The following is a 21209-nucleotide window of genomic DNA, read 5'->3' on the forward strand; positions in this document are numbered from 1 at the left end:
TCTTGGAAGCACCCTGAAGCTCACAAAGACACATCAACAACTTGTGTGTCAAGGATGAGAGCTGTGATGATCTACTGTTGAAGTTGTCCAAAAGTCTCCTGCTTTGAACATGAGCTCTCCTTCAAACGGCAGATTGTGTTTAGACCTTATCACTCTCTCCAATCTTTAAAAAGTCTCTAAAATCAGCTTATTGCTTTTTGTGGAACAGTCTATCATCTGCCAGCTCTCTGCCTCCTCTGTCCACAGGAAGTTCCCACCTGGCAGTTGCTACCCAGAGACCTCCCCATCTAGCCTCTCACCATGCCAGGGGCTTAGAGGTGGTCAGCATCACCATCGGCACCTTCCCAGGTACACGTCTTGGGACTTCCTAAGTTTGATTGGGATGCTGCCAGGAAAGCAACGTGGAGCACGGCAGTGAGGAGACCTCTAGAACAGAGATAGACTTTGCCTGCTGCCCGTCCCTGCAGGCTTATGCCCCCCTGTTTGCAGTCACACCTTATCTGGGAGAAGGCGTGGAAGAATGAATGAGGTCTGTGTTTGTGTGTGCGTGCTGGGGAAATAGGGGAAAATGGTCAAGAGCTTCTGTGAAGCCTGTTACCTCTGGGGTCCCCAGTGGGTGGTCCCTGCAGCGGTCCCTGAGTGCTCCAGGGACTGCACCTGCATATGCCCCAAGGCTGTGCAAACTGTTTTAGGAAGGTGCTGGAGCCAGAAGGAGCTTCTCATTTCCATCTTCACAACGCTGTGCAGTGACTCACCCTCTCTGGGAGTTGTTCCTGAGGGCAAGAGTGGGAGCGAGGTGTCAGAAACTGAAATAAAACAAAAGTTAGGTTCAGGCCCAAGAAAATTTTTGCTGCTGCTGTGGGTGGATAATGACATAGCCTCCTCAGACACAAGGCAGAGCAGCACAAAACCCAGGCAGCAGGGTGAATACAGGCGAGAACTATTTAAAACTGAAAGGCTGTGCTTTGGATTTTTATGTGAAAGACCTAATTATGGGAACTTAAAATCCTGTCAGAGCAGCTACTTCAGATGATTGAGTGCTAGGTTGCTCACAGCATGGAATAACATTCCCAGGTTGTTTCAGACAAAATGTTTAAGGACCTGTTTCTTTATCTCTTTTCATACAGCCAAACCTTTCTTATGCCAACAGCTTACAGAGATCAAGGCTACTACGCTAGAAATAACTGCTTTGCAGAAGCTGGTCACTCGACTTGGTTGAAAGGTTTTAATCTGAGTCTTTTGCTGTTGCATGGGACAGGGCAATGCAGGACAGAGACAACTCTCACACCAGTGTGCAGCACAGTTGGATGCAACTCCAACAAGAAGATGGAAGTTATATTTGCTGCCTTTTAGGGTAGATTTGATTCAAGCTTTTTAACTCCCTTCAGCAAAAGTAGGAATGCGTTGCAAGTATTAATAAGGTCTTACCCTGGCAGATTTCAAGCTCTTGGGGGTTGTTAGGACAGAAATTCAATAAATACTTCTCTGTGTCATGCTTTGCCTACGTCAGGACAGTAGGATACTGTTGGAAGTAGCTGTTTGCTGTAGAGAAATACCAGTGTTCCTGAGAACAGTTGTGGCCTTGTTTCAAACGGTTACTTGCACTACAATCCTGAGATTTGCCTACATGGTGCAATAATCTCCTTGGTTTAAAGAATGTCCCCTTCATTTTTTCCTCTCACCTATCCCGCAACAAAATACTCTCCCTCCTCAGAAGCACGGGTAAGAAGCCCTCCTGTGAGTGACCAAGACAGCTCCCATGTGGCATGTGCTCCCTTTCCCATACCGTCAGATACAGGATTTATGGAAGGCCACATGTGAGCTTTGCTTTTAGCAGAGCAGAGGATCACACACACATCCAGTGCACGTCACTGCAGCTTTTCACTCCCCGTCCCTCTTGGCCATCCGGCACTAACTCTGTCTGCTCAGGATGCTTTGCTTAGTGTAGGCTCAGATAGGAATCTAGACAGGCATAGCTCCAGCACTGCAACTCCCTGTGAATGGGATTAAGAATAATTAATACTGACATGGAATTAATCATATCTAGTCTGTCTGAAATCTCCTGTTTGTGTCAAGGGGTCTGTGCCTGTACGGGTACACAATAACCTACCCACATTTCTCTTTTTGCGAAGACAATTTTGTTTTATTTTTCTCTCACTTTTCCTGAAGTATAACTCAGTATTGCCCTTTTTACATAATGGAAAGCTGCAAGTTTTAACTCCTTAAGCTTCCCCTTTGTTAGATAAAACACACCCCATTTCTTCAGCCTTTGCCTGTAGGTCATAGTTTCGAATCCTTTCATCATTCTGGCTGCTGTGCTTTAGTCTCCCCAGTTTATCTATGTTCTTTCTAATTGAGCCACAGTGGTCTAGTTGAGGCTTTTCCAGCATGGGCTAGAACAGAACAATTATCTCCTGCCTCACAGAGAACATCTTATGTTAGTTTATGCATCTATATTTTCTGATGCATTATAACTCCAGGTCCTCTTTTGCTGCACTGCTGCCAACCTGCATGTTCTTCATTTGTGTCTGTGCCTCTGGTTCATCCTTCTCAAGTTTATTACTTTGCATGTGTATGCACTGAATTAAATTTTGCAGAATTTGTTTCATTTCTGATTTTTTTCCAAGTTTTTTGATTTTGGAACTTATCTATTGGGATGCTCTTGTTGCCAGCAAATTTTTAAAGTATAACATCATGTTCATCATTCAAAGTGTTCATAGAAATATGGAGTAATACTGGATCTAAAGCAGAGTGCCACAGTACACATTTTAAATGTCTTCTAAGTTTGGTATACTTAGCTGATCATAAAAGACCTTTGAGAAAAATTACATGGCATGCCCTTTTCTATAAATGAAAACATTTTTTTTTTGTAGAAGTATACTCTGTCGATGGTACAGTTCCCAGATTTTTCTGTTTAGCTGTCAGCATTAGTGGCAATCACAGAAACAACCGTGCTAGCTGGTTGGACAGTGTTAGCCATGCAGAGATTTCCTCGTCTGAGTCTGAAATACCACTCACAGTGTATATGGCACCCCCTGGAAAAGCCTGGCTGGCATTTTTTTGTCCTCAGCCAAACCAGTTTTCAAATGCCAAAACTCAGCAGGTGCATGGAAGGATCAGAGAAAAAAATGAGACTTCCCCCCAAAGGGAGTGATTTTTTTTTTTTTTTTTTTTTTAAATGACCTGAACTCACAAGCCAATGTGTTACCTTGCAAATACTCAGAAAGGGCATTTGTTGCCTTTGCATGTAAGGTTTTGGAAACCTTCACGAATCAGACTGGTGGACTATGGAGAAAAATTACTGTATTTTAGTTCTGCTGGTATGTTAATGGGTGGAGGTTGGGGACCTGAGAAGAAAACTGCCTCTAACTTCTCTGCATTGGGTCAAGTGAAGGCAAATTGAGCCTGAACTGAGAGCAACCGAACATGCTTGGTGTGGAGAAGTTCGTGGGGAGTGGAGTGGGGTGGGCAGAGCAGAGCAGAGGACTAAACCTGGAGTGTCATTTATGGCTGTCAAGGGTGATCCTGTGTACTCCTCGACTGGCAGGTGGTGTGTGACTCTTGCTGAAGCCTCTGAGGGGGTTACTGTGACTGTTTCCCTTTGTGGGTTCAATGAACTGGTTGTCACAGCTTGGTGGAGGAGCACTTGTGCAAGTCACACTGGTTTTGTTCTGGCCACCATTTTATGACAGGGAACCGCCATTTTGTTAAACGTTTTAAAATGTACTTTTGTAATCCAAGTGCTTGCCACTGTTCATGTGCTCCAAGCAGGACTTGCAGTTCTGCCAGTTTGCAAGTCAGTCCTTGTTGAAAAATAATTTTGCAAGAGATGTTTAGATCCTGCAGTGCGCAGGGTCACTGATCCCCACAGTCTGGAGAAACACCTTTCTATCTCAAAGTTGATAACTCATCCATTTTCTTTAGTGTAGTAACTTTATATTTTTAAATAGGTTGTTAACTTTAGCTTTAATGATGACCCCTAGTTGAATAAATTTGGTATTAAAAATTACTCTGAAAGAAAAATAATAGGCAGGTGATGCTTTTTCAATGTAATATAGCAGCCGTGTCCATCTTGTGAAACCAGGGTAGGGGCCCAGAACAATGAGATCCTCTGGGATAGGACATAAATGTACATCCTTCCTTCTGGCACGTGCTCGGGCCAGTGCCTCAGTTGAGTCCCTCGTGCAGATCTGCCCATATTGCAGCCAAATCTGGTCCCGTGGCTCCTTCCCTGGTACCCTGCCACAGGGAGATTTCCTCGGGGGAAGCAGGAGAACACAGGAGAGGAGTAGGCAGGTGTCCTGAAGTGAATGGTGAGCTGCAGGAGGGCCCCGGCTTTGCTTTCTTTGTGCGATGCGATGGGATACTGAGCCATGGCCAAGGGTCTTTAGCATTATTGCACACAAGTTATAATTTTGTCCTGGCTTTATGGAAAGCATCTTACATTACAAAACATCAGGGGGTTACCTTTGTATTTATTAATTTCTGACATGTGAAAGCAGACACACTGACTTAAAAGTTAATTCAAAGCTGAGCAAGTAACTTCTCTTTGAAGTTCTGCTCAAAATAGAAGCAAGTTGCAATTTCTTACAGTGGCATTATACTGCTGATTCTGCTGTATGTTGACTTTTATACCAGGCTCATCTGCTCTGTTTTGAGCACCTTCTAGCAGTGAATTAAGTGTTACAACAAATTCTCACAGTCTCTGAACACAGAGACATTTATGATACTACCAGAAATGGCAGAAATCTGATGCACAGCATTTCTAACCAAACCCCAAAGTACTCAATTTGAATGGGGAAGAGGCTTGTGCATGCTTCCCACAATAAACAGCCTTTGGACTGGTGTGATAAAGGCAAATAGACAATAACAATATATCAGGGAATTACAGGAAAAGAAATAGTAATTTCCAATAAAAAATAGGACAGATTTGGAGCATCTGATTCAGTAAAGTCTGTTAAAAATTACAAAAGTGAAAATTCTCACTCAGGGTGATAATTTATCCTTTCTGCTCAGGATTGTCAGGCTCTTTCAAATGCTGATGTGACTCTGAAATAGTTCTCTATCTCAATTTGATGGTAATAGAAATACAGATTTGTGGGTAACAAGCCTGAAGTCAGTGGTGCTCTACATAGGAACGGAACGCTTTCTGCTTTTGAAAGGGATCTAAGACATCATATTTAAGGCTTTAAATCTGGGCAGGTTAGACGGATTCAGATGAGGAAGGGTCTGATGAAATTGCACTCTATAAGGGCCTGCAAGATGAATTTCTAAACTATTGGGGTTTATTTTATAGAACTCCTGGAGCACGTGAACAAACATTGCAGCTTGGGAAAGGACAGATGTAACATCCATCTTTAAAAGCAGGGAAGAAAGAGACCCTATGAATTTGAGACCAGGAGGTCTCTACTTCGGATCCTGGAAGGCCCCTGCACAACCCCACCAACGCTGGGGCTCTGTACTTGCTCTACCATCTAACCCTCACCCTTACCTAGCCCCTCACCCTCACCAGATCAGCAAGGCCAAAATGGACACCCACCCACCACCTAGGGATCCCATACAGAAGTGGCCGAAAGCTGTTGGTGGCCCTCACCTTTCTGTGGCAGCCCCCTTCACAGCCCCATAGGATCAACCTGCTCTGGCTGCTCCATTTATTTCAGCAAAACTACTCTGGTCTAGGTAGGACAGCGAATGAACGGCCTGACATTGCAGAAAACCCAGGCCTCTTGTTACTGGGGCTTCAGCAGCGTGTAGGTAAAGAGAGCTCAGTCCAGCTTGTTTGGACAGGGAAATGAGTCTGGACTCAGGTAAGGGCTGCACTCAGAGCACCCTTAACTGATCTGGAATAGCTCGCAATCTGTAATGTTTTTTTTCCCCTCGGAAGTGGTGTTCTGACTGCTCTGCCCGTTGCTTCCCCTTGGCAAGATCTCTGTTTGTGGTAGGTTTCTTGCTGCATATTTTTGTGCTGAAGATTTGTCCCAGCTCCAGCACTGTGTTCAGCAAAAGGTGTAGCTCTCTGAGGACGGGCTGCTGGTGTAGATCAGGAGAGTGGCACCTTGTGTGGCAGGAGAAACTGCTCTAGTGCAAATTGCAGCTTCTGCTGCCTCAAGTAGGCCCTGATGTTGGCACTGCTTCAGTGGTGTTTAGAATTGAGGGAGATCCCCATGTAAAGAAAAGTTATTTCTGAATTTCTACTAATGAGATAGTCAGAGGTACAAACCACATGCCACCACGTCTCATCCTATACAGATCTAAGAAATGTGAATGCTCTGAGAAAGTGCGGGTCAGCTTGGCTTTGGTCAGTCATCTGCCACAGTTTTTTTTTAAAAAAAATCCAGAAAAGTAGACCACAGCATTTATTTCAAATGCAAAGTGCTGTGTCTTGAACAATGTGCTAAAATATCTCAACACAGAATGAGCCATACAAAATGTTCTACCATAATAAAAAGTCCCAGCAAATGAGGCGGTGAAAATGGCTGAAATGGAACAGGGAGCAAACTTAATGCAGTTTTTTCCAAAAGCTGTTAACAACTCTTACTGCCCAAACTAGTGCATGTGTCAAATGCTCAGCTATATTGCCCTCCAAAGCTGCTGCCTTGGGAAAGAAACCCAAGGAAAATTTGGCACTTTGCCTTCTGACTGCTATCATTTGGCAAATTAACCATTAGTGGTTTTGTTTCAAAGTAATTTGCAGCTTCAGAGGTTTGCATATATTATGTGTCCCTCCCTGCTTTTGTTCTGTGTATCTCGATGCAGCATCAATATTCAGACAGTAGTCAGGGGCTCTTGACTAGCGAGTAGCACAGGCCAACTCCAGTAGACTTCTTCATGGAGTGAGGCTACTGCAGAAAGAGGTGCAGTGTAAACTTGAACTATCACATCTATACTGGAGTAACTGCACAGGCACTGTTTTCAGAAGAACGAAGGTGCTGGTGGCACTCTCAGAACAGCTCTGCTGCTGCATGGTAGAGCATACGAAGTCCAGATCTTTTTTCTATCTTGTCCCATACGGTCTTGGGGAAGAAGTGCATTTGACTATTTTTGTGCCAGGACTGTGAGGTTCTCCCCATTTCCTTTGCTCTCAGAGAGCTGAAGTAGTGATAAGTGAGTTGGAGATTCACAAACAGGGCTTGACTTCACTGAAGTCAATGGAGGAACCAGTGGGGTTTCGCATAATTGCCTGCTGTATGATTTCTAGTTAAACATGCAAAAGAAATATTTTTAAACCCCCTTCTTATAACTATTCTGGATCTAGACAGCTGTTTTTAGAAACAAGAGACCTTTCAGCTTCCTAGTCAACTTCCCTGCTATCACAGAAATCTCTTTTATAAGCTTTTGAAAGAATTCATCTTGAAAGTCTGTTTTCAAAGAAATGTTATTTTTTTGCCTTTGGACGAGATCCTGATCACTTTAGAGGGAAGAAGCCTTCTAATTTTCAGACTAAATATATTTGTGAACAGTCTGTACCTATTTATTCTCCTGCTACTGCTGTACTTTAGGTTAAATGGATCCTTTCCTCTCCTCTGATTGCTTTCCCCTTCCTCCTTGCTGTATTTATAGAAAGCAGTTAACAGACCTTTTTAGCCTCTGGTTTCCTAGGCTCAGAAAGCCAAGCCCTAGATGCCAACCAGAAAGCTATCCTTCCTTGACAGATTTGTTCAGACAAACTTGCTACCAGACCTAGTTTCCTGTACAATATGCATACCTATAATATTTGGGATAGAGGTCATTTAGTCCCTGGTTCAAGTGCATCAGGCTCCTTGACTTTTTTTCCCCTCAGATGCTGTCCTTTCCAGTCTTGTGTGCTTATTGCCTTTTAGTCACCTTGCCTTGTCCACATAATGAACCATGGCATCCTGGTTAAAACATGATAAAGTAGTACTTTTGCTTTCAGGCTTTGCCTATGTTATCCTTAGATGTTACTCCACACCCTTTTTTTCCCTTCCATCCCTTTTTTGTTTGTGAGGTCTGGTCCACATTGGTGTGGGGTGTTTTAGACCCTGCAAGTCCCTTTTCTGCATTCCTGAGAGACTCCCTGCTTGTTCTTAATAACCTTTGAAGCCTTACAATTGTCAGGCTGCTCTTCTGATATTTTTGCAAATAGTTAAAAGCCTGAGAATCTGAAAGATACCCTTGTTCATTCAACAGTGAGATTAAATCACCAGGAGTGTTGTGCTTTTGTTCCATCCCTCTGTAGTGCCTTTTAGCGAATCACAAACATGTGCGAGAGTGGTGCCAGATCACAATGACGCCATTCATCTTGTCCATCATCATCCTGTCCCCGTTTGGCATCACGTTCACTGTGTGCCAGCCCAAGGATATTTCTGGCTTGCCTTAGTGTGAATGTTTTCAGTCATGTCATTCTTACAGAAGCAAGCTGTGTTTTTCTGGTGCAGTGACATTTCTGGGGGGCAGAGGAGAATTTTATGAGAAAAGTCACATTTTCTGTAAGTAGTCACAGCCAAGTTTTCAGAGCTGTAGGAAAACTTCTTATATTTGCCACACTGTGACATGAAATCTCTCAGATCAGCATGACAGAGCTTAATCCAGACTTCTTTCATCCATGCCACGGGGTGGTTGAAGGCTGAAAGTCATCTTGTCCATCCCACTTGGCATGGACTCTTTGGATCTAGCAACAGATGGCTCCTCCTCCTTTGTTTCTTCTCTCTCCCGTATCTGGAGAGGAAATGCAGCATTTGTGTCTCCTTCCCATGAGGATGGATTGTTTTGCTAAATTGTAATTGGTGGCAAAGTTTTTTTTTGTCTCATTAAGCATTTATCTATCAGTTTTCAACTTACTCCTCATGACAACTCAGGTGACTTGGCAATGTGAACCTCTGCTGCTTTTACACTGAGAACTGGAAAAGCTAGAGAATTAATGTCATTCTTTTCCCCTGAGTTGAGATACCACCCCGGGTTTCCTTCTTTGCCGATGGAGAGAAACAGGTGTTTCAGGGATCAATTCATAGGACCCAGTTTAGGTGACTTGTTTAGGATGAGGTGAACAATCCTAAACATGCCATGAAGGGATTCCTGGATGACCAAAGTGGATGCATTTGATTAGATGAAGCCTATCTCAGCTACTAGTGTGGTGTATGAATGCAATGCAGAGAGCTTCTCTACAATACTTTTTTAGGCTTAAGTAGATGGTGCTGAGAGGGCAGAGATGGGAGAAGGGTAGACTTCTCATTTTTTGAGGAGATTTTAGCTTCAGAGAAGACTTACTTTGCTCATAGAGCTGGAGACAGGTATAATATCCACACTCTGGCTCCATTCTTCTGTTTCCCAGTTCCTTCCCTCTAGCAGAAGACCAAGTTTGTTCTCTCTTATGGGACTATCAGATCCCTTAATCCTGCTCCTATGTCCCATTTCAGGTGCTCTGGCTATTTTATTGGGCACTGCTGTTTGATGACATGTCAGAATTTTAACTAATTCTTGCAACATGCTGAATGCCATGCAGTTCTAAGCATGTGTGGAGGTCTGGCTTTAAGAAATGATCAGGATCTGATTAGCTTGTGATCATCTGTTTGTCAGTAACCTCAGATGTTCTTGTTCAGACTTTCCCTCAGGCTGTGAAAGATCTTTCCTCTGAACATCTAAACCCAGGTATTGGTGATTGACACAAGTTGTTTACCCTCCTTGCTGGAGCTGGTTCTAATGCCAGAGACCCAGAGTTGTTGGCAGCTTAAATACTGACAACATAGTCCTTATCTGTGCAAGTGGTCAGCCCACCAGCAGTGCAACTGTCTGTTCCCTCAACCCAGACCTTAAAACGGGATATCACCCATGGCTTGCTTTCATGCCCAACTGGAACGAATGCTTCCCCTGCAAGGAAACTGACCCTCGAGCAAAAAAGCTGTCCTTGCCAACCCTTGCTCCACTCTTCTGAGAGCTGCTCTCCAGGCAAATGAGCAAGCAGTTCTTTTGTAAGGCTTCTGGCAGGGTCCTAGAAGAATTCACCAGCCTGAGGTGAAAATGCACCCGTGACTTCTGGACAGTAGGATTGTTCTGCATGAGCAGCCTCTACAGCCTTTTCCCTGTGGAATGGGACCATCGTGCCAACATCACTGACTGTGCTCTGCCAGACTGCCAGGAAGCGCCAGGGCTGCACAGAGCAGTAAGGCTGTTTAGCAGCTCAGGGAACCCAAGAGCAAGTGTTAGACTTCATGGGATTAACTGCTTATGTTGGAAATGAATGCCTGCAGCAAAGGAAAGAAATCGGAAGCTCACAGAAAGGCCAGCTGAGACAGCAGTGATCTGGGTTATTATGTGAGGGAGGGATGATGCAGACAGAGATGGATGTTCTGTTGTGCGGTTTCAGCTCCTGTCACTTCCATGTTGGGTTTTTGTGAGGTTTAGGACTAATGCTTGCACAACACAACATTGTGCAGTGTCATGGTTTGAGCCCAGCCGGCAGCCAAACACCACGCAGCCACCCACTCCCCCCTCCATTCCAGCAACGAGAAGGGACAAATGAGCCAGGCTTGGGACTTGAGACAGGTCTGGGAGGGGCAGATCACCCATAAAGGTCACAAGCAAAAGGCAGACTCGTTAGGGGAAGAAAGAACATGCATTTATTACAGACACTAACAACAACACGTAACAGAGTAGGACAGTGAGAGGCATTGCCACATCTTGAGAACACCTTCCCCTCACACCTCCCTTCTGCCCAGGCTCAGCTCTGCTCCTGATATCTCTACCTCCTCCCCTCAGCGGCCCAGGGGCAGGGAATGATGGGGTGCAGTCAGTTCTGCCACTTCTTCCATCCTCAGTGGGGGGAGCTTCTGGAACTTGTTCCCCCTGCTCCATCGTGGTCCCCCTCTCACAGGAGACAGTCCACCACAAACTTTCTCCAGCACGAGTCCCTCCCACGGGCTGCAGTGTTCCCCAAGCTGCTCCGGTGTGGGACACTCCCGTGTGCTGCAGTCCTCCCAGCACTGAACAACAACAGTGGGGTCTACCTGCTCCCACAAGACCCCGGCCTTCTTTGGGCACAGGATCTTGATCATGCAGGTGAAAAACACAGGCCATAAATCAGTGTCTGCTCCACCGTAGATCTTCATGGGTGGCAGGGGGGGGGCCGCCCTGCCGTCTCACCACAGGATACAGGGGGGTCTCTGCTCCGGCACACCTCCCCCCTGCTTTCTTCCTCTGTTCCTCCACTGACCTTAGTGTTCACGTAGCTGCAGCAACTCCTCCTCACAAGTCTGACAGCTCGTCACCACGTCCCTTCTTAAATACATTATTGCAGAGACGCAGCCGACTGACTCAATTTTTGTGCAGAAGTGGAGCTGACTCGGAGCTGGGGGAGCTTCAATAATCTTCTCACAGGGGGCCACCCCTATATCCCCGTTCTCTGCTACCAAAACACCCCAACACTCATTCAAATCCAGGACACAGCCCCAGCCACTGGACACCAGGCTGGGGAGGGGGACGGGCTGAGGCCGGGGGGGGCTCGAGGGGGCCAGCAGGCAGCTCAGGGGCTGTCGGGGGGGCAGCGCAGGCCAGGACCGGGGATTTGGCTCTTCCTAGTGAGAGGCCAGAGGCTCCGTACGGCCCCGCATGGGGCCAGGTCTGGGGATGGGGTGACCCTGGCCATGGCCCAGCTGTGCTGAGCTTGGTCCAGCTGGGCTGAGCTTGGTCCAGCTGGGCTGCCATTGTCAGCTCAGCTGGGGGAAGGTCACCTGCCACCATTGTCCCTGCATCACAAATGACACCACAGCTGGTGAAACAGTGACAGCTCCTTGTCACACCTGCATCACAACCACAGGTGTAACAAATATAGATGGGGCTGAGGGAGGCCAGGCGGCATGTTGCCTGTGAGCTGCCAGGTGAGGAGAGCGGCTCCTGAGGCAGGGACTTTGGAAGAGATGAACCCACCCCATGCCACAGCAAGGAGAGTGGTGCCCACAGAGGCATTTATCTGCTATTCCCAGGGCCCCTGCCTGTTGTAGTGCAGCCAGAATACGCGCTGGGGCCTCCATCTTCCCTGTCCCATAGTGGACACCCAACTTCATTGCTGTCCGTGACTTGCTGCCTTGCAGGGCCTGCACTGCTCCCAGCACTGAAGTGCACTGAAGCAGCTGTGGTGTGCCGGGGACCTCCAGGAAGCCGGAGAGCCCACGCTGCCTCTGGAAGCCTGAGGCATAAAGCAAGCCCCAGGTCCCCATCCTCAGGCACCGAGCTGAGGGAGGGTCCTGGCGGTCCTCTGCACAGCAGCTGCCAACAAAGCTGCTGCCCACCTTGGCGGTGCAATGAGGGGAGAGAAGTGAGCAGGGGATGTAGCTGCTGCTCCTCTCCAGGAAAGAACAGACCGCCATGAGATCAGTTCAAGAGACAGATGTTTACCGGGAGAGCTCCTGCTCCTGGTAGGACCTGGAGGGGATCTGCTGCTCGCTGAGTCCGTATCCGCGGGGCGCTGCTGCCCATGGGCACCAGCAAGGGGAAAATCACGGTCATGTTCCGAGGGTCAGGCTGCTCTTTGCACTCCCAAGTAGCAGGATGTGGACAGGTTCCCCACTGGCAAGAGGAGCCTTGTCCCCAGGGCTGCTGCCACCTTGCTGTCGCTGTCCCCTGGCCTCACTGGCAACATGTCCTGATGGCACCCGTCTCTCCCAGTGAGCAAGTTGAGATCCCTGAGAAGCCACTGAATCCTTACCCAGTGCCTCCCAAGGCAGTTATGGGCTTTCCCTATCCCCCAGGAGTCCAGAACATCCCTGAAGCCCCATGGTGACCTGTGACCGGGGCTCCACCCGAACAAAGACCGTGGTGTCCTCAGCCTGGTGCCTGGCAGGCACTGAGGGTCTGCTTCCCATGCCCTTTGTGCTACTTCTTCGGGTCTCTTTACCTCTCCTCTGCTCTATTCTCCTTTCCTTGACCTGCCAAAGTGGGCCTTGCCTGTGCCTAGGAGCTTGGTGCAGGCACTCTCACCTCAGACGAGGATGAGGACAAGCACAGAGCAGCTGCTGCCTGGCAGAGGTGGTGTCTCTGCCCCAGGACTCCTGCGCCTGCAGGCTCTCATGGGGGCATGAGCCTGGTGGGAGCAGACTGCGGCAGAAGGCACTCACGCCGAAAGAGAGGGATCTGTATGGTGGCCCCACACACATGGACCCACTGGGATTGCTGGGCGGCAGCAGCCGTCTTCTGGCCTTCGTTCCTTTTGGCCTTGGCATCAGGTGGACATCTTTCTCCCACTCTCCTTTCTGCACATGGGGCTGCAGCATCAGATGGAGCCCAAGTCTGGGAGCCTTCGCTGTCAGACAGGCTGTGGCGCGGGGCTGTGCTGAATTTGGGGTGGATTCTCGTGGAGCCGTCTCTGTGCTGGGCGCTTCCCTCACCCCTCTCTGCTCCTCGGTGGCCACAGCTCTGCAAGATGCCAGCGAGCTCTGCTGCCAGCGCTGTCTTTAGGTGCCCTGCATTGTCTGGGGACTGCTCCAGCAAAGCCAGCAACTGATTCTTCAGGCGTTTAGCGGCTCGGCTGTCCCCACTGTAATCAGGGAGGGCTGTAAGGAGGTCTTCCAGATGGTTGATCAGAAGGCTGGTCCCTGAAGAGTCTGTAGATGGTGGCAGAGCTGAGGGTGTCTCCTCGTGGGAGGAGTGTTGTTTCTGTGGGAAACTCCTCCTTGGAGGAGCTGCCGTGCCTGAAGGCAACTCACGTGTCCCCATATCCTCACTGGAGCTGCTCTGGCCTCCCAGGTAGTGGCCGGCTTCTTCCATGGTGCTACTCTTCTCCAGTGGCAGCTGGGGTGGCTTGTAGGAGATGCTGGGCCTCTCAGACACCTGGCCTGGTTGCTCTTGGGGAGCTCCCTTGCTCTGCAGTGGTGCCTGCTGAGCCCGGTCAGAAGGAGAAGGACAGTGCACACCCTTTTGAGTCCCAGGCTGCTCCTCCGGGCCAGGCTGCATGCTGGAGGCATGAGCCATGGCTGCTTCATCCATGAGAGTGGGGAGAGACGCCCTTGGAGAGCAGCCAGTGCTGCTTGCCCTGATGGAAGCTGATGAGTTGTGGCTTGAAGGGGACAGACACACCTCTGTAGAGATGGCTTCACTTGCCGTGATGGAACTGGGGAGGTCTTCTCTTGAAGAGTGCAGAGACACCTCTGCAGACGAGCTGGCTTCTGTGTCCGTGATGGAATTCCAGGAGCTGTCACTGCCCTCAGGCATCTCCCAGCTGAGCCTGTGTGAGGAGGAGAAAGGCCTGAGCCCAGCACTCCTGAACAGCCTGGGCCTCTCCCTCCTGCCCCAAAAGGAGATGCCAGGCTGTGTCACTGCCGTGGGGACCCACCCAGCGTGTGTCCAAGCCCCCTCTGTCCTGCCTGCCAGCCACAGCATCTCCCTCTGTCCTGATCAGGAAATGGGGGCACACTGCCAGCTCTGTACCACGGTGGTGTTCAATCCCGCTGCAAGGGCATCACCCCTCAAATTTTGTTTGGGCCCATGGTTGTCCCCATGCTCTTCCCAAGGTTTCTCCCAGCCATGCACCCCATCCCTGTCTCCATGCCCCCCCTCCTCAGTGGCCTCACGTGTCCAGGTATCTTTTCAGGTCCTCTCGAACTGATGGGCTACCTATTTATTATACACACCATCCATCTCTGGGCATGCGGGGCAGCTACCCCCAGCGTTAATGGGACCTCCCCTTGGTAGGGGGCTGCCGGAGGGGGCGGCTATCACGCTGTCTTGGTTTGGGCTGAAATAGAGTTAATATTCCTTTTCAGGGACTAGATGAGTGCTGTGTTTTGGATTTAGCTTTGGGTTTGGTATGGGAAGAATGCTGATAGCACACTGATGTTTTCAGCTGCTACCGAGACTTCAAGGACTCTCCGAGTCCCCATGACCTGCCCGTGCACAAGGGCACAGGGAGCAGGGAGGGAGCATGGACAGAGCACCTGACCCTAACTGGCCAGTGAAATATTCCATATTATGGAACGTCATGCTCACTATATAGAGGAGGGGTGGTCAGGAAGGAGCTCTCTTGCTTCTGGGATTGTGATTGTGGGATCTTGGTATCTTGGGGTTGTTGGCCGGGAACGGGCTGGGTATTGGTTAGCGGGTGGTGAGCAATTACGCTGTACATTGCCTGTTTATATATTTCTTTTTTTTTTCCCCCATCATCATCATCATTCTCGTTTTATTACCATTATTAAACTGTTCCTCTCTCAGCCTGTGAGTCTCCTTTTAACCCTCTAATTCCCTCCCCCATTCCCAGGTGGGGAGGGGGAAGGGAGGGTGACCAGCTGCAGGGGTTGGCTGCCCACCAGGCCCAAACCATGACACAGGCTTCAGTGGGGACAGCTCTACTTACCCTGTCCTTGAGGGCTGTGAAGACTCCAGGGGGACAAAGGCTGCTGGCAGAGGAGACGCAGTGAGTGGATGGGGCATCTCCGGACGGGGATGTGGGCCCGTGGGGTCCGGGGATGTCTTTGCAGGGCACCTGCCCTTACCCACAGCATGCTCACCTCTGGCACCCTTCCCCTTGCTGCCTCTGCGTTGGTGCTTCCTCGGTCTCCCTTCCTACACAGGCACGGAAAGCAGCGAGTGAGAGGGGAACGTCCCCAACAGCCTCAGCCGCACCAGCAAAGCAACAGATCCTGGCCAGGGCCATGCTTGTACCTGTCCCGAGCCCCCTGGCCCAGGCTGGCCAGGGCCCAGCTGGGAAATGGCCTCCCCTGCCAGGCAGGGCCCCTCCAGCCCAACCCTGGGGCTGCTCCTGAGCCCCTGCTGACCCCCTACCCCGCCGGCCGGGGCTCACCTCTGCACCAGCACTGACTCCTGCCTGGGCCTTGGCCACGGTCACCATGAGGCAGTAGGCAATCGTCACGAGCAGCAAGCCCAGGAAAGCGGAGAAGGCGATGAAGGCCTCTGGGCTGGGGAACCATCTCACTTCCCAGCACATGACAGACATGGCTGTAACGTGGCAGAGAGAGCGAGCCAAGCAGAGCTTGAGCAGGAGCAGCTGAACGCAGCTAGCCCAGTCCACTTGCTCCTCCTTCCCAGCTCAGGAGCCGCTCTCCTCCCCCGGCTGCTCACAGGCAAAGTGCTGCCCGGCCTCCCTCAGCCCCGTATATGTATATGTGTTACGCCCGTGATTGTGATGCAGGCGTGACACGGAGCTGTCACTGTTTCACCAGCTGTGGTGTCATTTGTGATGCAGGGACAATGGTGGCAGGTGACCTTCCCCCAGCTGAGCTGACAATGGCAGCACAACTGGACCAAGCTCAGCCCAGCTGGACCAAGCTCAGCACAGCTGGGCCATGGCCAGCTCACCCCATCCCCAGACCTGGCCCCATGCGGGGCCGTACGGAGCCTCTGGCCTCTCACTAGGAAGAGCCAAATCCCCGGTCCTGGCCTGCGCTGCCCCCCCGACAGCCCCTGAGCTGCCTGCTGGCCCCCTCGATCCCCCCCCGGCCTCAGCCCGTCCCCCTCCCCAGCCTGGTGCCCAGTGGCTGGGGCTGCCCCCGCCAGCCCCCTGCTTGCCCTGCTCTCTGGCTGGGGGGGTGAGTTGAGTCCTGGGTGTCAGGCCCTGCCCTACTGCTGTGGGGAGCTGCTTTTTCACCTTTCTCCTCATCTACTGATGTTCTTTGGGTCTACAACACACGTGACATGTTTACTTCACAGCCTGTCCCAAAGTTGTTCATCTACCGCAGCATTTGTTGGCGTGGCACTTTTTCATTAACTGAGGTTCTTTTTCGCAAGTTTGCCAAGTGTATGATATCATGCTGCTGTTGTGGCTTTTGCAGGTAGTTCACTGAAAATTCCCCTTACATTTTATTTTGATTAAGCAGCTCTTTCATAGCTCATCCTCAAGGGTATTCATAATGGCAGCATTACTTCCCCAGTGATTACCAGTTGATAGCAGGATACTTCACCAAACTATACAACCTGTATCATGTCCCTAGGTGATTGCATGTTTGTTATGGGAGCTTTACTACTTGTGTTCATTACCTGTTATCACCACATCAGCTGAAGCCCATGGACTTTGCACTCACTTCCATAAAACAAGAGGTGCTTCAATCAAGAAGTGCTTTTGTCATGGACAAAATCACAAGGAGGAAGCTCAGCACCAGGATCAGGAACCCCAGGAGATTTAAGTAGGAGACAGAGTGCATGGACATGGGCAAAAATCACATTCCCTGGGTATCAGACATCCCTGTAACATGCCAGAGCTTCAAAGAGACAAAGGAGAACCTCCTCATCTGTGGGGCTAAGGAAGTACTGTTGGTTTATTTACTGCTTTTTTCGCCTCCTCAAATCCTCCACAAACAGCTGTGATTCTTTCTCCCAGGATTTTAAAGGAGACTGATATCCTGATCAGGTCTACATTCTCTAATTAGGAAATCCTGAGTAGTATTCCTTGGTCTCAGAGCAAGCAACTGTTATGTGAGCCCTTGATAACTACCAGCACAGGTAGGATGACCTCAGTGGAGCCAGTCTACCATCAGCTCACCCCAGTCCCAAGACATGGCACTGTGCACGGCAATACAAAGCCTGTGGCCTGTCACTAGAAAGGGCAATTACCTTGTTTCTGGCCTATACCAGAACCAAAGCTGTTTCATCATCATAAATGTTACTCAGTGGTCAGTGCACTGAAGAGTGTGTGACAGTTCTTGCATGGGCCAACTCTCATGTCTTATGTCTCTGTCACAGTTCAAATCTCTGCATGTTTTTACAGGAAATAAGTGCTTAGATCACTGAAGTGAGTGAAAAGACTAATCACAGCATACTTTGAGGTTGCAAGAGCCCTATGGGGATCATCTAGTCAACCCCTCTTGTACAAAGCTAGAAGAGGTTGCCCAGGACATTGCACAGTCAGGTTTTGAATATATCCAAGGTCAGAGACCCCACAATTTCTCCTGGTACTCTCTTCCAGTGTTCACCCATCTTCACATTAAAAGTTTTCTCTATCTTCAGAAATTTCCTGTGTTTCTATTTGTGTCCATTATCTCTTTTATTGTCACTGTCACCACTGAGAGGTGTCTGGCTTTCTCTTCTTGACACTCTCCCATCTGATATTTTTATACATTGAAGATCTCCCATGATTATCTGGAAGTCTAGTTTACATGAATACTTTGACTCCTAAACTGTGGAAATATTCATGGCCAAGGACTCCAGTTTTGGGTGAAAACTCTGAGATGCTATGTTGAGTTTCTGTGGTGTGTTTTTTTCATAGCAGGGGAGAGGGCTACAGTGGTGACCCGCTGTGAGAAGCTTCTTGAAAGCTCCCCCAGCTCTGAGTTGGACCTGCCTCTGGCCAGGGCCAAGGCACTCAGCGATGGTGGTTGCGCCTCTGCGATAGCGTATTTAAGAAGGGGAACCTGAGAGGTGGTTGGGGCTTGTGAGAAGTTGCAAGAAGGACAAACACCGAGGTCAGTGAAAGGAAGGGGAAGAACGTGGAGGAGGTGTGCTGGAGCAGAGACCCCTTTATCTCGAGGTGAGATGGCAGGGCTACCCACCCTGCTACCCACCCATGGAGGTCCGCAGTGGAGGAGAGGCTGACCTGAAGTCTGAGGAGAAAGTCACTCCAGGGCTGGCATCTGGGCTTAAAGGAAGCCGGGACTCTGAGGGGAGAAGTGGTGCTTGCTGTTGTGTTTTGGCACTGGGAGGACTCCAACATGCAAGGGTGACCCAAGCTGGAGCAGCACGGGAAAAGCTGCAGCCTATGGGGAGGACTCACTTTGGAGAAGGTTCATGGAGGACTGACTGTCTGCAGTGAGACGGGAGTCACGTGGAGCAGGGGAGGAATATGCAGTGTTCACCCCCTGTCCTGAGAAGGAAGGAGCGGCGAGCTGACTGTAACCCCCATCCCCTGCCCCCTGTGCTGCTGGGGGAGGAGGTAGAGAGATTGGGGATCAGAGGTGAGCCTGGTGAGAAGGGAGAGATGAGGGAGGGTTCCTTCTGGATGTGGTAGCACTTCTCACTGTCCCCACCTTGTCTGTTTGGTGTTGTCTTTGTTAGCATTTGAATTTCTTCCCTTAAGAGTCTGTCTTTTGCCTGTGATCATAATGAGTGAGCTACTCCTCCCTGTCTTTATATGGTCATATTCGCCTTCCTATCTCTGATTGGGGGGTGGGGGGTGTGGGTAAGGAGTGAGTGAGCGGCTGTGTGGTGCTCAGTTGCCCTCTGGGCCTAAACCATGACAGACGAACACACCAAATTCTTGCTCTTCAACAAGGTAATCATGTTGCAGTACACCACCTTGCATTTAGGCTACTGGTACCATCAATCAGAAAGGGATTTTGAAAGTTTCAACCTCAACTTCATGGTTCCTGAAATCAGAAGATCAGTTTTGATCTTCCTTAAATCAGCAATTCTGCTGATAATTTTAGACCCACCACCTTTGTGTGATTGCATGTGCCAAAGCATTCTTTGAATGGTTCTCATTCTGGAGCTAAGTTTGATCTTGGGCACGAATGTCACAAACTTTCTTTCTCACTTCTTGCACACACAACTCCTATGTTGGGCAGGAGCTGGTGTAACATCAAGAGTGCTTGGGTTTCAACCCTTTTTTTTTTTTTTTTTTTAACTTTTTCATTCAATACTTTTTGTTCTTTTCTGACCATGAATGGTTGCATCTTGCCATACAGTTCAGAAAAACACCATGCATTTCTGAGTTGCTACCAGCTTTGGCACAGGCCAGCCTTCTGGCAGTGAACTTTACATTCTTGCAAAAGCTCACAGACTGCTGCACCTTGGGGTTTTTAGTGCAAATTGATTGTTTTTAATAACCCTTTCTGTTACCTGATTTCATTTATCAAAATCTTTTTGTAGAAAACACTCAGCAAACTGAAAACCAGCAAACTGTTATTTCAGGTCAATAACTTAGAGCTTTATCCTTTTCCTGTGCCACATCTCAGCTCTCCTCCCCATCCTGGAAAGAGAATGGTAGCTAGACCCACAGCTCTTTTTCTGTCCTGAAGCAGTGCTTCTGCCGTAGTGTTTGTTGGAGAAGCACCTGCATCATTACCTTCCGTCAGTTTTGACCTGAGCTTCCCAAGCTTTCTTGGTTGTGCTACTTCTGTGGCTTTTACAGATGGTAAAATGTTCCCTCTTAGGAGCAGTTTTGATGATACAGCTCTTTCACAAGCTGTTCTTGAAGGCATTCCCAATAGCAGCATCACAGTGTAATTGTCATTGAAGCTGCTGATACTCCAGAGAATGGTTTATATAAAATGTATCATATTCATTTACCAAAGTGTTGCTCTTTGTCCTCATTACATGTTAACATCACATATGTTACAGGTTGTTACAGGTGGTTGTTAAACCATGGTTAAAAGTCAGGCACGTGGACTTTGTGCTCACTTCCACAAAACAGCAGATACTTCTGATTTTCTTCAGAAATGTATGGGTGTCTTGCTGAATGAAGGTGTGGGGCAATTTTTGTGTAATATGTAAGCATAGAGAAGAGTTGGGAAACTCAAACTAGCTATGACTTGCTGGAGAAGATGAATGATGCAGAAGTACTGTGGGTGCCCATGGTGAAGCTTCCATGCTGTGCCACACCATGAGGGTAGAAGGGATCAGGTCCATGGTAACCTGGGGAATCTCTGCAGTATGCTTCACTGTGCTGCGTGAACATCTTCAGTGATCCTCCCATCAGGCAAAGCAAGTAAAACTGTTCTGTGGGCAAGCTCCAGCCCATGGTCCCCACCTGCTTCCAACATGTGCCTGTGAGCACAAAGCAACAGTGACCATTTCTTGGAGTCTTCTTTCCAAAGCAGGAAGAATGGCATTATGGATGGGAACAGGTAGCATTTTTAGGCAATGAAGAAATGAAGAATTTAGGCTGAGAGAAAGAGAAGGCTTCAGACAGGAAGCCATACAGATTAAAACATTTTTTCTGATCCGTGCCAGATGGCAGTATTTTTCAGCTACCCCCAGTTGACCAGATAGACTTCTAATTTCATCTCTTCCGATGCAGTAACCTAATCTGAAATCCCTGTGTTGCATTAGCAATTTCTTAAGACACCCAACTCCACTCCACGAACAAGTATTTTATGAGATAGCTGAGAAGGAGCATAGAGATCCTCGAGGGACCATTAAATACTAAACATGTAAGCTGTGGCATTAATGCAAGCAGTTAATCCAAAGAGTTATTAATTAAATGTCCAAGTGATGTACTGTATATGAGAGAGGACTCAAGCAGGATTTATGATTCTTAAGGCAAAAATAAAATCAGGAAGAAGAAAATGGAGAAATATAAACATTTTTTTTTCATG

This window comes from Tyto alba, unplaced genomic scaffold (assembly GCF_018691265.1).
Source record: "Tyto alba isolate M040663 unplaced genomic scaffold, T.alba_DEE_v4.0 Super-Scaffold_40, whole genome shotgun sequence".
NCBI classification, from domain to species: Eukaryota; Metazoa; Chordata; class Aves; order Strigiformes; family Tytonidae; genus Tyto; species Tyto alba.